This window comes from Ascaphus truei, chromosome 2 (assembly GCF_040206685.1).
Source record: "Ascaphus truei isolate aAscTru1 chromosome 2, aAscTru1.hap1, whole genome shotgun sequence".
NCBI lineage: Eukaryota > Metazoa > Chordata > Amphibia > Anura > Ascaphidae > Ascaphus > Ascaphus truei.
The window spans coordinates 147,763,438-147,776,558 of NC_134484.1; the positions used below are offsets into that span (position 1 = coordinate 147,763,438).

At 43.6% G+C, this 13,121-nt stretch overlaps 1 protein-coding gene across 4 annotated transcripts in view; it reads left to right on the forward strand.

Annotated features, from left to right (window-relative positions):
* LDLRAD4 (low density lipoprotein receptor class A domain containing 4) overlaps positions 1 to 13,121 on the forward strand; it is a 559,350-nt gene that overhangs the window by 498,917 nt on the left and 47,312 nt on the right. The window contains exon 1 of one of the 4 annotated variants that reach the window (XM_075585418.1): positions 8,880 to 9,027. The exons of the other annotated variants lie outside the window; for them this stretch is intronic. The gene's annotated coding sequence lies outside the window, so the exon portion shown is untranslated. Of the gene's footprint in view, positions 1 to 8,879; positions 9,028 to 13,121 lie in introns of those variants that run through there. 4 annotated transcript variants of the gene reach the window in all.

Genomic DNA, 13,121 nt, shown 5'->3' on the forward strand with positions numbered 1-13,121 from the left:
ACCTTCTCCATAGTAACCCTCTTCAGGGAATTGCCCAGACCTCTGGTATGTGCAATCAGGCCCTGATAGTAATTAGTAATTACTAATTAGTAATGATAAATTATTAGTATAACTATTTTTATAGTAGCCAGAGAGTGAAAATAATATATATTTTTAACCTATACAATGAAACATCTATGCCTGGTCAAAGAAAGTTTTGTTTGACACATCATACTGTAGCAACTTAATGCTGCTCTTACACGATAAACAATTTTTAGGATTTATTCCAGGTTTAATTTGGCGGACGATTTTGATACGGGTTCAACTATTTTCCTTTACACACAGCTATCCTCCTGTTTAAAAAAAAAAATACATATCATTTACGTGTGTGAGTCAGGCACCTCCCGTTTCTGTGCGCCAAAATATGTGAGTAGAATCATTGTTGACGCTTAAGTCTCATCTCACCATGTTCAGCAGTCACAATATCCAACCATGGCAAAATGGCTTTTTTTAATGGGATTTGTTTTGGCGGTGCAATTCTGTACCATAAGCAAATTTAGTATGAAGATGAGGCAAACTAACAAAATAATATATTTACGGGCTATACATTAAGCTGCGAGGTTGCATATCGGCTGAAAAGTCACAGCCAAAGCCGGACAATTTATGATGATATATATATATATACCCCACACAGATTATCATATCCATTTGCATTGGCAATGACGGAGTTTAATGAATTGGCCTCATAGTAAGGAGAATCCTGCAAACGCCCCAATGAGAAAAATCTACAATAAAAAATGTTTTTTCGTGGTTAATATCCCTTAGATGGTGCATGGTGCACGGTGTCCATATTTACTACATTCTGGTGACACCTTCCTCCAGTGGAAGGCACCTTAAAGGCCCAAAAGTCACGTCACAAGGTGTCTTGTGAAATAGCACTGTTTGGTAAATTTGTCCTTAAATGCTGTTTTAAATATGTATGGTTTCAGGATATTGGCGTATGTTCCCAAACAGGAAGGCTTTTTAAATCTGGTTATCATTATCAGAGATCTGTTCTGTACAGGGATCTGTGCACCCTCTGTTTATAGCCTCAATGAGGACATTCTTTTTCATATTTGTTGTTTTTGCTGCTGCTTCTTTAGTATTCTTTCCTCATAATGTTTTTCTTGATTTTTGTTGTCTTGGCTGCCCGGTCTAGCTTCCAGCTGGGATATACAGACAAGAGGCTGCTTTTATGAGCTGCAGGAATGCTCTCTGAATCAACAGCCAAGTAATTCCCCTTCCTTTTCTCTCTCTCTCTCTCTCTCTCTCTCTCCTATTCCTCAGAAGTAAATATACTTCTGCTGCAGTATTGTAATGGCTCTTCTGTGTCTCATATGCTCTGCACCCTGATGTTGTGTTTGGAAAGCAGATAATAAAACCACTGCTTAGTAATATGGAGAATGTATCCGCATTTACAACCGTACATGTTCTTGGAAAATATTCTAGTGTATACTAGCGTATCAAGATAGTTATTTGTTAAAGAAACCTTTGCTGGAGAAATGGTTTGGCCACAAAATGTGTAGTTAAGTGTGAACATTGGAACTCTAGAGTATAAATAATTTTTAAAACAGATAAGTTGGATGTTTGGGAACATATAAAATCAATTAAAAAATTTGGATTTAGACGACCGATATCCTAAATTTGCTATTGGAAAAATAAAATATGCATTACAGTTTCAACCTATAACCCCTATAGTGCTCTATGGACATACGTTATGAGAGCCGTCATGCCGTCATAAAGTGCCCTGTATGTCGTGGCACTATGCTTGTTTTCTAGGGTCACACTGCGTTGACGGGGAGGACCCTCCCCTATCGTTTAAGTCACTGGAATTATGTCAAGATGATTGGTCAGTGATTACTATTTTTGTGTGTTTGTTTAACCATACCTGAACCAGGGGTCTCCTGGAGATGCTCCGTGGTCCCCATGAATTTCAGGAGGAGTCCCTGTTCCTGCTTTTTTTGCACCGGGCAAAATATGTGACTGCCAGATCCAATGGAAGCAGGGTCATGACAGCTTTCTATTGGTGACCCCACTGGCGTGTTTGTTGTCCGTCGGTCATTGTTGTAGTTTTCTTATGTCACAACCAGCACAAAACAAAATATCTGGATAACCAGGAACCAGGAACCATAGAATCCCTAGACGTCAGGGGACCATTGCCCATCCTATTTAATATTGTTTGCTTTTAGTCCCAAATACCAAGTGTATTGTATTGTATGTCTTTATTTATATAGCGCATAAATATACATAGCGCTTCACAGTAGTAATACACATGGTAATCATATAAATAACAAATAATATAAATAACAGGTCATGGGAATAAGTGCTTCAGACATAAAACTAACATTAAGGAAGAGGAGTCCCTGCTCCGAGGAGCTTACAATCTACAAGTGTATATATTATTCATTGGGTTTGAATTTCCTAACTGTGCTGGATTTGGTCCCTATCTTATACTGGGAAGCCATTCTATGTATACCTTTTTTAGGCTTTTCTACCATATAGTAAAATGAACCAGAGAGGCATTTTTTCAAAGAAGACTTCAACATTTTTTCTTTTGTAAAACTACAAAGCCATTTGATAGTTGCCAGGGAATCTGCACCAAAACAAAACATATTCTTCTGTACTCCGGAAGGTTTCAGATTAATTTGTTACATAAGGTCAAATCACAGTTGGACCTCGCCTCTGACTAGATCCTACAATTTCTATTAAGAAAAAAACAGATTAAACAGAGATTTCCAAGTCTAGAGTCGTTTAGCTATTTTAGAATCTGGTACAAGTATAACTATCAAAACAGAAATAAAAGGTGAGAATCAGTGGAGGAAGTAAAGATATCAGAATATATTATGCAGCAGAACAGGGAACCACTTTATATTGTTGATCAACATTTTTTTTAGTGTAATGGTTTAGGATTGAAAACCTGGAAAATATTTCAGGTTTTTCAGCATTGTGGTGGCTAGATAACACTTGACTTTGCAAATATACCGGTAGAAACGAAGCATAGAGATGATGAATTATTTCTCTGGGCTTCCTTTTCGATGGCCAGGGAGGCGCGAGCTTTCCCCCTTCACCTAGCATTATTTATATGTAATGTACCAATAACGAGAGGACACAGTCTGGAGGTATAATGGCCGCGGCTTTGTTTATTAATAATAAACATAATCGTAACTGAGATAGCGTGCTGCCCGTCCGCGCCAGAAAGTGCTCTGTGCTGGGCAATGCAAGAGGGGGCACCCAGAAGTACGTCCCGGTGACCTGCCCCCTCGCTTCAACCTGCTTTACCTGCCCCGAGCCCCCTCTGGCAGGACAAGCACCTACCCTCCCCCAACTGCCGCCACCGACGGGCCTGTTCAACCCCCCCCCTTAAATCAGGCCCGTACCGCCATACCCTCGCTCGCTGCCTCCCTGAACCCTACTGCCAAAACTCGGCTGCCCCTTCATTGGGGTGTATTTCCTGTCGAGGCGCCATAGTCTCTACCGAAATTGGCGTTCGCGCCGTCCTGCTGTCCTGTCCCCTTAAACCCTTTACTGTCCTTCTTGTAACATTTGGACTTGGGGTGCTGGCCCCCGCACCCGGCGCAGCTATGCTGGAAATGACAATTGGGGAATCTGCATTTTGACTCATTAAATCCCCAGCATATGCCCGACTGTTTACCGACTGCACGTCCCCTTCCTGCCGGCCGCGCAAACCATTCCGAACCCTCCTGTGGATTGTTACTGAACATGTCCCCCTGAAAGCCTGCCCCACGAGAGGTTGAACCTCCTCCCCCTAAAATGTGATCTAAGTATAAGTCAACATCCTTACGTTCCCACCTAACCACCCCTTTATTCTCCTGCATACTTTGCCTGAATTCTACGTCGTACAGTATGTCCACCATCCCATTCCCCTGTATTTTTGGAATGCCTTCCTGATTATGTCCTGGTATTTAAACAACGCATAGCATAATTGTGTCTCCTTTTCACCCACTACGCCCGCCAATATCCCAAACGCCTGCACCCAGTTACCGAAAGTGCGTGGGTACAATCGTTTTTCTACATCGTCCTTCTTAGCTTCCCCTTTCTTCTCGGATTTCGCTACTGCTTCGTTGTACCCAGGAAGCAACGTCAATAACTCAACATAGTCCCCTGCCCAAATTCTTTCTTTCACCTCGTCTGACAGATGCGCGCCCAGGGACCGGGTGACCGCTGTGTACGAATCACTGTATGCCGCATCCCCTACCCTCTTTGACCCTGATGCCACTACTGGCACCCCGGTCACTGCCCTTTCCGCTGCTCCTCATACTGCGCTAGCTGCTGCTGTTACTCCCGCTCCCTGCCCTGCTGTCGTTACCTGGCTAACTGCTGATCTCGCGCCCCCGCTAGCGCCTTCCTCCCCTGCCGAAGCCTGCTCCTGTGTACTCCTAGCTGCCGCGCTTGGTGCTCCGGGGTTCATCCCTGCTGATCTTCCTCCTTGTGCCTCGCTTTACTTGCCTATGCCTGCCGCTAGTAACGCCGCCTGAACGACCTTTTCCATTATGCTGATCAATCTCGCCTCGGCATTGCCCACCGCCACCGCTACCGAACTCTCCGGTATCGGGGAACCACGGATGCCTGGCAAGGTAGCCCCCCTACATGCGTAGCTCTCTTATGCTTACCCTTTGGTGTCCCGGTCTCTGGCAGTGATGTGAACCGCCTATCGGGACCAACCTTGAGGCCCTTGCCCCTCCGAATTCTGTTCGCAGGCCCGCCAGGGCGCCCTATCCGTTTACGAGTCGTGGACGACGTACCAGCGCCGCAAAGCGAGGTCGACCGTGTCCCGACCGGTCCAGCCTTTCCTGTAAGAGAAATCAAGACTGAACCACCACCCCCGCAGGATTCATCCACTCCTAATCGGAAGTCCGCCATCCAGGGCTCCAGCCCGCACCCCGCACGTGCCTGCTGCTGGCCCCACGTGCTCCGCTCCTCCACCTTGGGCGCCGTTCGCCCCTACCATGGCCCGTCTGTCGATCAGCTCGCGGCCCGACCCACACCGCTATCCCCGCGCCCAGCGGTGAGATCTTCCCTCCGTGTTAGACCTCATACTCGTGCTCATACGTACATATATCTATCTATATACACAATTATGCGCACACTTTTTTTTTCTTTTTTTTTTTAATACCAATCGTTACCTTCCGTTCGCTTGCCCTCCAGGCTGCGTCCCCTTCCCCGCAGCCTCCCCGTGACCAGGGTGTGGCCTTCCCCCCAGTCGCCACTGACATACCCTTCTGCTTCCCTGTAAGCAACCTGACCGGATGCCGTGCTCCGCCTCTAGGACCGCCTTCGTCGCTTGATGACGGCCATGCCTCGGCGCACGTGGCCTCCGAACCCGCTTGAGCGCTCTCCCAGCTGCTCGACCCTCCTTGGATGCTTCCGGATCCCTGCGTCAATGCCCGCAATTGCTGGTGCAGCCACCCCTCGTCGTGGTCCTGTGCTTCCGCCAAGAGCCGCATCGTACTGGTCTGTAACGACATTCCCAATAGCACTGCGAGCCGGTGCTTTGCCTATGCTCTGGCCTTCCTGCGCAACTGCTGTAATAACAAAATTACATGTTACCCCTTGCATATCCAAATGTTTTTTTTTTTTTTTTTTAAATGTATATACCTATATACACATATACACATATATACATATATATGCATGCATATACTGTACACATAATGCACATGTCCTTCCTTATATATAGCTGTATACCCCCATATATGCATGCCCGCCTACATACATACATCTCACCGTCCGACCCCACATATCGTGCCTATATCTACATATATACACCCATATATGCATGCCCGCGTACATACATATCTCCGTTGCAATGGCGCCCTCCAGATGTCCAACATGTCCAGGTAGTACCTGTCCTTGCGATCGTCCCCCCCACTAGGGCAGAGCGTGTGCGAATCCGTATCTGTATGTCCCCCTTGCCCACGCACGCCCGTATACCTACCTTTGTATGTATGTGTATACATCCCCGTCTCCATATACCTACCACCCTGTCCATGACCATATATGCCTCTACTCACGTATACATCCCCCCATGTACCCGCGCCCGCCTCCTATATATATATACATACATCACTGTCCACATACCCGCACATATACCCGTGCCCGTACATATAACATAAATTTATACCTATATATACCTCTACGTCCCGATCTATCTCTATACGCGTATATATGCCCGCACCTGTATACAGACCTCTGGACATATTTATATACACGTCCCCCTGTCCTTATATACCTCCTGTCCAAGCCTATATATACACAACCCATGCCCGTCATATACCCATATACCCGCATACATACCTATACCCCCACATATACATCTCTATATATACACACATATACATGCCTTATATCCCACACCTATATATCCGTACACATAAGCATACCCACTCACATCTACCCCATCTACCCTATACATCCTTACATACCTACCTATATACGCCCATACCCTAACTATATACTTGCCTACGCACATACACACGAATATACACAAATATACACCAATTATGAATCTTTATTATTATCCTCATAGTTGCCTCCTCCCCAGCTCTTCGTCCACCCCCCGCCAACGGTGTGGGGTGAGACGTGGCCTGCGGGGGACCCACGCACCTGCTCCCATGCTTGCCCCGCTCCCCCGCGTAACCGCTACCCCTGGCGGGACGCGGCGTCAAGAGGGAGCGGAATCCCGGCGCCTCTCCTCCTTCACCCCCCCTTGCTCCGCTCCCCTCGCGTACCCGCTACCCCTGGCGGGACGCGGCGCCACGTGGGAGCGGAATCCCGGCGCCTCTCCTCCTCCTTCACCCCCCCTTGCTCCGCTCCCCTCGCGTACCCGCTACCCCTGGCGGGACGCGACGCCACGTGGAAGCGGAATCCCAGCGCCTCTCCTCCTGTTTCCCCCCCCCCACGCCCGCCCGCCGATCGCTCCCCCCGGCGCTCCGGTCCAGATGGATGACGGAGGCGGCCAGACAAATGAGGGTGAGCGTATGGACGGCCCCGTAGTCCCTCTCCTCACTGCATCCTGCCTCCCCCCTCGCCGCCAGTTCAAAAACCCGCGGCAATATGGGAGGGGGGAGTGCCCGGAAATTGACCCCCTTAGGGGGCTTACCTTAAAAATACCGGAGAGGAGAGGGACCACCGAATCCTTGGCCAGCCAGGAGCAAGGGTCTGTACCTCCCTCCTGGCTGCCTGCTTTAGCCGTCAGACCCCTCCCCCGGCCGCCCTTGCGGCCAATCCGGTTCTGGGAGGCCGAGCCCCCCGGTCATCTGCTGAGCCGCCTATTCAGGCTAGGCCAGCTTTCAAGACCATTACTAAGGTAATACATGATGCTGATATTGCACGACAAAGAATCATCGTTGTAATGTACAATGTAATGAAGGAGCAAAACAGGGCTGAGACATGGAACTCCATGTACAATGAAAATTATTTCAGGGGAGAATCTGACCTGACATTACATATGACATCTGAACGCCTATGATAGTATTTGTATTGCCACTATACAGTCCCTTTGTCTTGTCCCTTGTGTATGAGGAGATGCGTCCTGATATATAAAGCTCACCTTTTGTCTATCAGTACCAACATGTCATTTAGTGCACAGATAAATTTCTGATAGCTGACCTAAAAACATTTTGGAAAGAATGTCAAAATCTGATTGCGTTGTTAAGTAAATGTAGCCATTCTTAAGCAAACAATTGACTGCTTTAGTTTTTGTGGACATTAAGCTTCAATATTATTTTCTTTAAGGCCTCCCAGCCTGTCCTTATGAACCAATTAAGGTAAGAGGGAAGCCAGAGTAAATCAAGTATTGAAACAAGTCTCAGCTCACCATGTTTACAAATGAGCTTAAATTACAAATACTTAGGTGTCAAATTTTGATAAACGATCATCAGTCACCCACAGGTTGTCCACTTAATGTCCAAAAGTATCTCAAAATAAGAATGACAAGGACGAGGTCAGCAAGCCAGGCAACAGCTGATCAAGAATAAAAATATTGGGGATACAATATTAATGTCCATGTTATACGTTTATTTTTTGGGGTTATTATCAATACATTTAGAGTGAGCACAGCTCTATGTGCTGTACAAAGGTATACCACCCTTTCCCTCCAAACAGTTTACAGATAAAATATGTCAGGTGGTGGGTGATGAAGCGACTTACTGTAGTCATCAAAAATGTGCCCAGGCTAGTTTCTTGAACCACATGGAAATTAACTTAGCTGAGGAAAACATCCTAAAGAGAAGTAGAATGATTGCTTAGCTTAACAAGTCTATGTTTACTACCCGAATATGTTCGTTTTTCAAATTCTCTCTACGCAGCAATCAAGCAGAGTATTGTTCAGCAAACAATTCTCTTTGATTATTTCAGGTTTCTTTGGAGCCCCTTGTCTTGCTTTTGCAGACTGTGTTCTCTCCAGAGAGTGCATAAGAATAACTTCACACAACTGGTATTAAGTTTTCAAACCTGTAACAGGATAATCACTGCCCCAAACATTCTATTCTTACCATTTCCTAGGACATATGTTGTATCTACAGTAAAGGGTCAAAGTATTTGTACATTACCTTTACAGTTCATTTGCACAAAGTGAATTGCAGTTGACTCTTGCTCATCAAACACCATTACAGGTTAACGCACCCGAAACGGTCAATCAATGGGAGTTAGTGCCTTTTCGGGTGTGTTAAGCCATAATGGAGCTTGATAATTCTGGGTGTTTGTCTGGTGAAGAGACCTCCGCAGTCTAGAAAGCTTGTGCACAAGAAAACCTTGTGCGATTAATATGTTGGTTTATTTAATACTACTAAGTATCATGAACAACTCTTAAGTAAGAGTTAGGAAAACCCATCTGCTCAATGACTCAGTGTGTTGTGAATGTGCCTCATCAGATCTGAGCAGCTTAAAATCTGACAGCTCCATTCGATTTGCTGAGTCTGAGGTTTCAGTGCAGGGGAAAGGGTGAGGCTGAAAACTACTGCAGCAGTCCTGTAAACTTCGGCAGCTAAGGTATGTTGCACCTGTGGAGTTTAAATCTGTTTTGCCATTGTATTGATAATCCCAGTTATTTTTATTTCTAGCATCATTTTAAACATTTAGTGCCAGAAGGGTCTATGCCACTCTATAAATTATTTGAAATGGTCTATAGAATTTTCCAATCTTAGATTTAGCTGAACATTTCAGGCAAGTCATTGATTTCCGAATGCCAGTTACAGTATTTGTTTTTTTAATTTTTTATACATATACATATAATTATAAACCTGGTATTAATGGGTTAATTTATGGCAATTTTCATATTTTATATTGTTTAATCCTACAGGTTGCAATAATTTATTTAATATTTACATACTTCGAATACTATAGTTTCTTCTCCACCACACGAACAATGTTTGCGTTGGATTTTTTTCCCAACTGTTTTTTCTCAACTCAGTGCTAATATAAACGTAAAAACTTACCGAGGAGTATGAGATTTATTTTATATCCACCGAAGTGGCTGCAATTTCCCATTGATTTAAATAAGTAATGTTGCCCGAAAACGTCCCAATTGGCTGCCTCAGCAGATCTAGGATAAGCCCCTATATGTTATGCTGTGACAACACTGGAGCTTGGCATAATGGGCTGTATTTATGAAGTGGCGCGGTGAAGATGATGTAGTAGTTTTTGGATAGGTGTTCATTACCAACTACATATTTTCCATAATCTAGTTGTCTAATTCTGTGTTAAGCACAAGAACTTTGGTTAACAATAAATTAGAAATGTGTGTCATATCGAGATTCACATTTCAGGATTTGCATGGTCTTTTTAGTCATTCCCGGTATGAATATGTCATGTAAGCCTATGGTTAACAAGAGATACTTGACCTGTTGAAGAGATATATTAAAAGCTAATCTTTGTATTCTGTGAAAAAGGGTACGAGCTAATATTGAAGTGCTTATATATTTTTTGCATAACTGTAATTGGATGAACTCAAATTCAACAGAGAGAGGTAGAATGGATCAAGTGATAGCACTAAATGCACTGAGACAAGTGACGGTGTTAAAGCTCAAAATGTGTGAGATTTGTAAGCTTGACTTTGACTTTATTAACTGAGTCATTTTCAGAATTAGTAAAACTACATTGAGTTCCAGAAGAGCAGGCACTGAAACACAAGGAGGGACACACTTAGCACACAGCAGACTTCAGCATAGGTTTTTTGAATCTCATTTGGAGAATGTTGAAAATGAGATTATAAAATAAACAAATGATACCAACATAACTGAGATTTCTTATAGCAAGAATAGCGAATCAGATAATATTGTTCTGGGCATATCTGGCTAGAGAAAAGTGGGCTACTTTAATTGCCTTGTCGAAGCCTTATGTAAAATAATATATGTGGAAGATAGAGATAGTCACTCCAGTGGTCTTTCAAAAAGTCGTACATTTATTACAGTGCGATCATAATCTATGTGTACATTTTCATAGAACTGTACATGGATGTAGGATGCAGCTTCCCAAAGGTCAGTGTTCCGACAGAACAACAGATGCGTCTGTATCTCATTGTCTATCAGCAGTGGTAAGGAGCGGAGGATAAAATAGCCTTTGGTTAATATTCAGACTTTTCATACAATAGCTGAAGTGATTCCAAGCGGTAAACCTGTTTGGACGCTGCCTAATGTGCTCTTGCCAAATTTTCAAACACCTGTATGAATATGAATAGCGAGGTAACTTTGGCTGTACATTCATTGATAAAACTTGCCAAAGTAAATGAAAAAATTTAACTTACAGTAGTGCATGCAAGGAACCATTAGTTATTTCGTACAACCGTTTTTGAAAACACTGTAGTTTACAGCGTAGGAAGGGTAATATTTAGGTGAACAATGTTATTTTATGAAACATTCCCAAAAAGTAGTACTTTAGATAAATAAGACTGTACCCCATTTTCCGAAAGCTATGAGCTGCAATATTCTATTTAAACATGATATATATTTTTTATAAATAAAATCTATGTTCTGTTATATTGTCACCTGTTAACAAGATGGCTTATGACTTCTACAATGTTGTTCTATTTCTTATATGTATGCTGCACTACTTAAGATATCTCTATCGTATTGTTTCAAGTGTATGTGATGATTGCTAAGTTTGAAAAATAAAAATATATAGTATTACATATTTTAATAGTGCTTAGGATGTCTATGTAATGTCTTGTGATTTAGTAAACTTACATTTTTCAAGTATAGAATGTAGGCCAAGTGATGTGATAGATATATAATATATAAGTCACAAGTGTCAGTCCACTTGACATGCTCTATCTCCCACACCCTTTTTGCAGTGGTTATGTTGTGCATTCCCAGAACAATTGTTGGACGTTCGATTTTCCCAAACTCTGAACACCCCACCCCCCCCAAATGTTTGTCAACGCTGTTTCAGACTCTACTTTCCTGCCACCCCCGTCAATTTATGTAACATACTATAACGTTTGGAGATCTAGAGATTAGCATGCCGTTTTTATTCAGTGTGCCTGATCGAGCAGCTACTGATCTATATTGGGATATGTCGTCTCTTCATCAGAGGAAGCTACAGAACGTGTTTACATCCCATCCCTTTACTCCTCTTCCCACTCTCCCATAAAACAAACATAAATAACTCTGCTCTCTGCAAACATCACATCTTTCACTACTTTTCCATGAAGCACTGTGTTGCCTGCACATTATCATAAAGCACTTTGTTGCCTGCACATTATTATGAAGCATCTTTCCTATTGCATACTATATATATATGTAAGGAACCCTTCTGTCTGGTGAGTGTGTTTGATGGTTTAATACCTGTGAGGTTCAGAGGTATCTGGGAAAAGGTGGTCTGTAGCTGATTCATCTTTATTCATACATAATTACTGACACACCCATGCATTTATTCACATTCAAATAGAAACAAGTTCACACAGTGAATTAAAAACATGGTTGTACACACACATAATGATATACTGTATACACACCGCAGCGAGTAATGAAGTATATCCAATAAAACACAAGAACATGTTTACATCAATATTAGGTGATAAGTGAGTAGACAGTGCAGCCCAATAAGCACATCTCACAGGGAAGGTTGAATCCCAAAGCAAACTTTGTTTAGCTAGAAATGCACTGTGGTTGGGCTAAACAACCCTTCTATGAGACACTGCAGGCTTCTCTCTGGGTGTCCACCTGCTGTCAATTTTATTTTGATGTAAATTACCATGAATGTTTTATTTGGCCACTCCTTGTCTGTGCTTTGACTGAAGGATCTGTCAGTAGGATTGGCTGCAGCTTTTAATCCTCCTGTCTCTTTGGTCTAGACTCTAGATCCAGTGATTGATGCCCATGTTGTTTGAAACAATGCATTCTGGCTGAGCCAGGGTTGCCACCACTCTGGGTTTGACCCGGAGACTACGGGTTTTGGCTGGGTATCTCCGAACTACGGGTTGAGATATGAAATCCCCTGCAGGGCCGGCTAGGATGTTTGGTGCAGGGCCTCGGCTCTTACCTTCTCCGGCAGCGTCATCATCCAGCGGCATCTCCCGCTGCATGGTCCCTTCAATATGGTGATGACAACGTGGCGACGTCATGGGATGTCCCATTGTCATGGCAACGTAACGCTATTTGACGTCGCTGAGCCATATTGACTGAATCATACAGGGAGAGATGCCGCCACCGCCACCGCCGCCGCCGCCGTAGAAGGTAAGAGAGGTAAATATATAAATAAAAACCTGTAAAAAAATAACCAAAAAATGTCTCCAGGTTATTATTCATCAGAAGGTGGCAACCCTGGGCTTAGCTCACTGGATAGTGTGAAGTTCTGCAACTGTTGGATCCATATTCTTCCTCCTGAATCAACACATTTCTCCAGCTACTGCTCTATTCATTGTCCTTGGACCAGAAAAATAAAGGTGGCATATAGTGTCCAAGAGTCTCTGTGTTTACCCGAGTGAGACAGACCGTAGAAGCGATATCATGGTGCAGGAATGTTGAGAGAAATGGTTCTGTAAAATCAAAGAGGTGTCCATGGTGATGGTAATGATCATTTCAGACTCATTCGTGAGGTTTGACATTTAAAACTTGTAGAAGAAACTGAACAAGGTTGTTAACAAA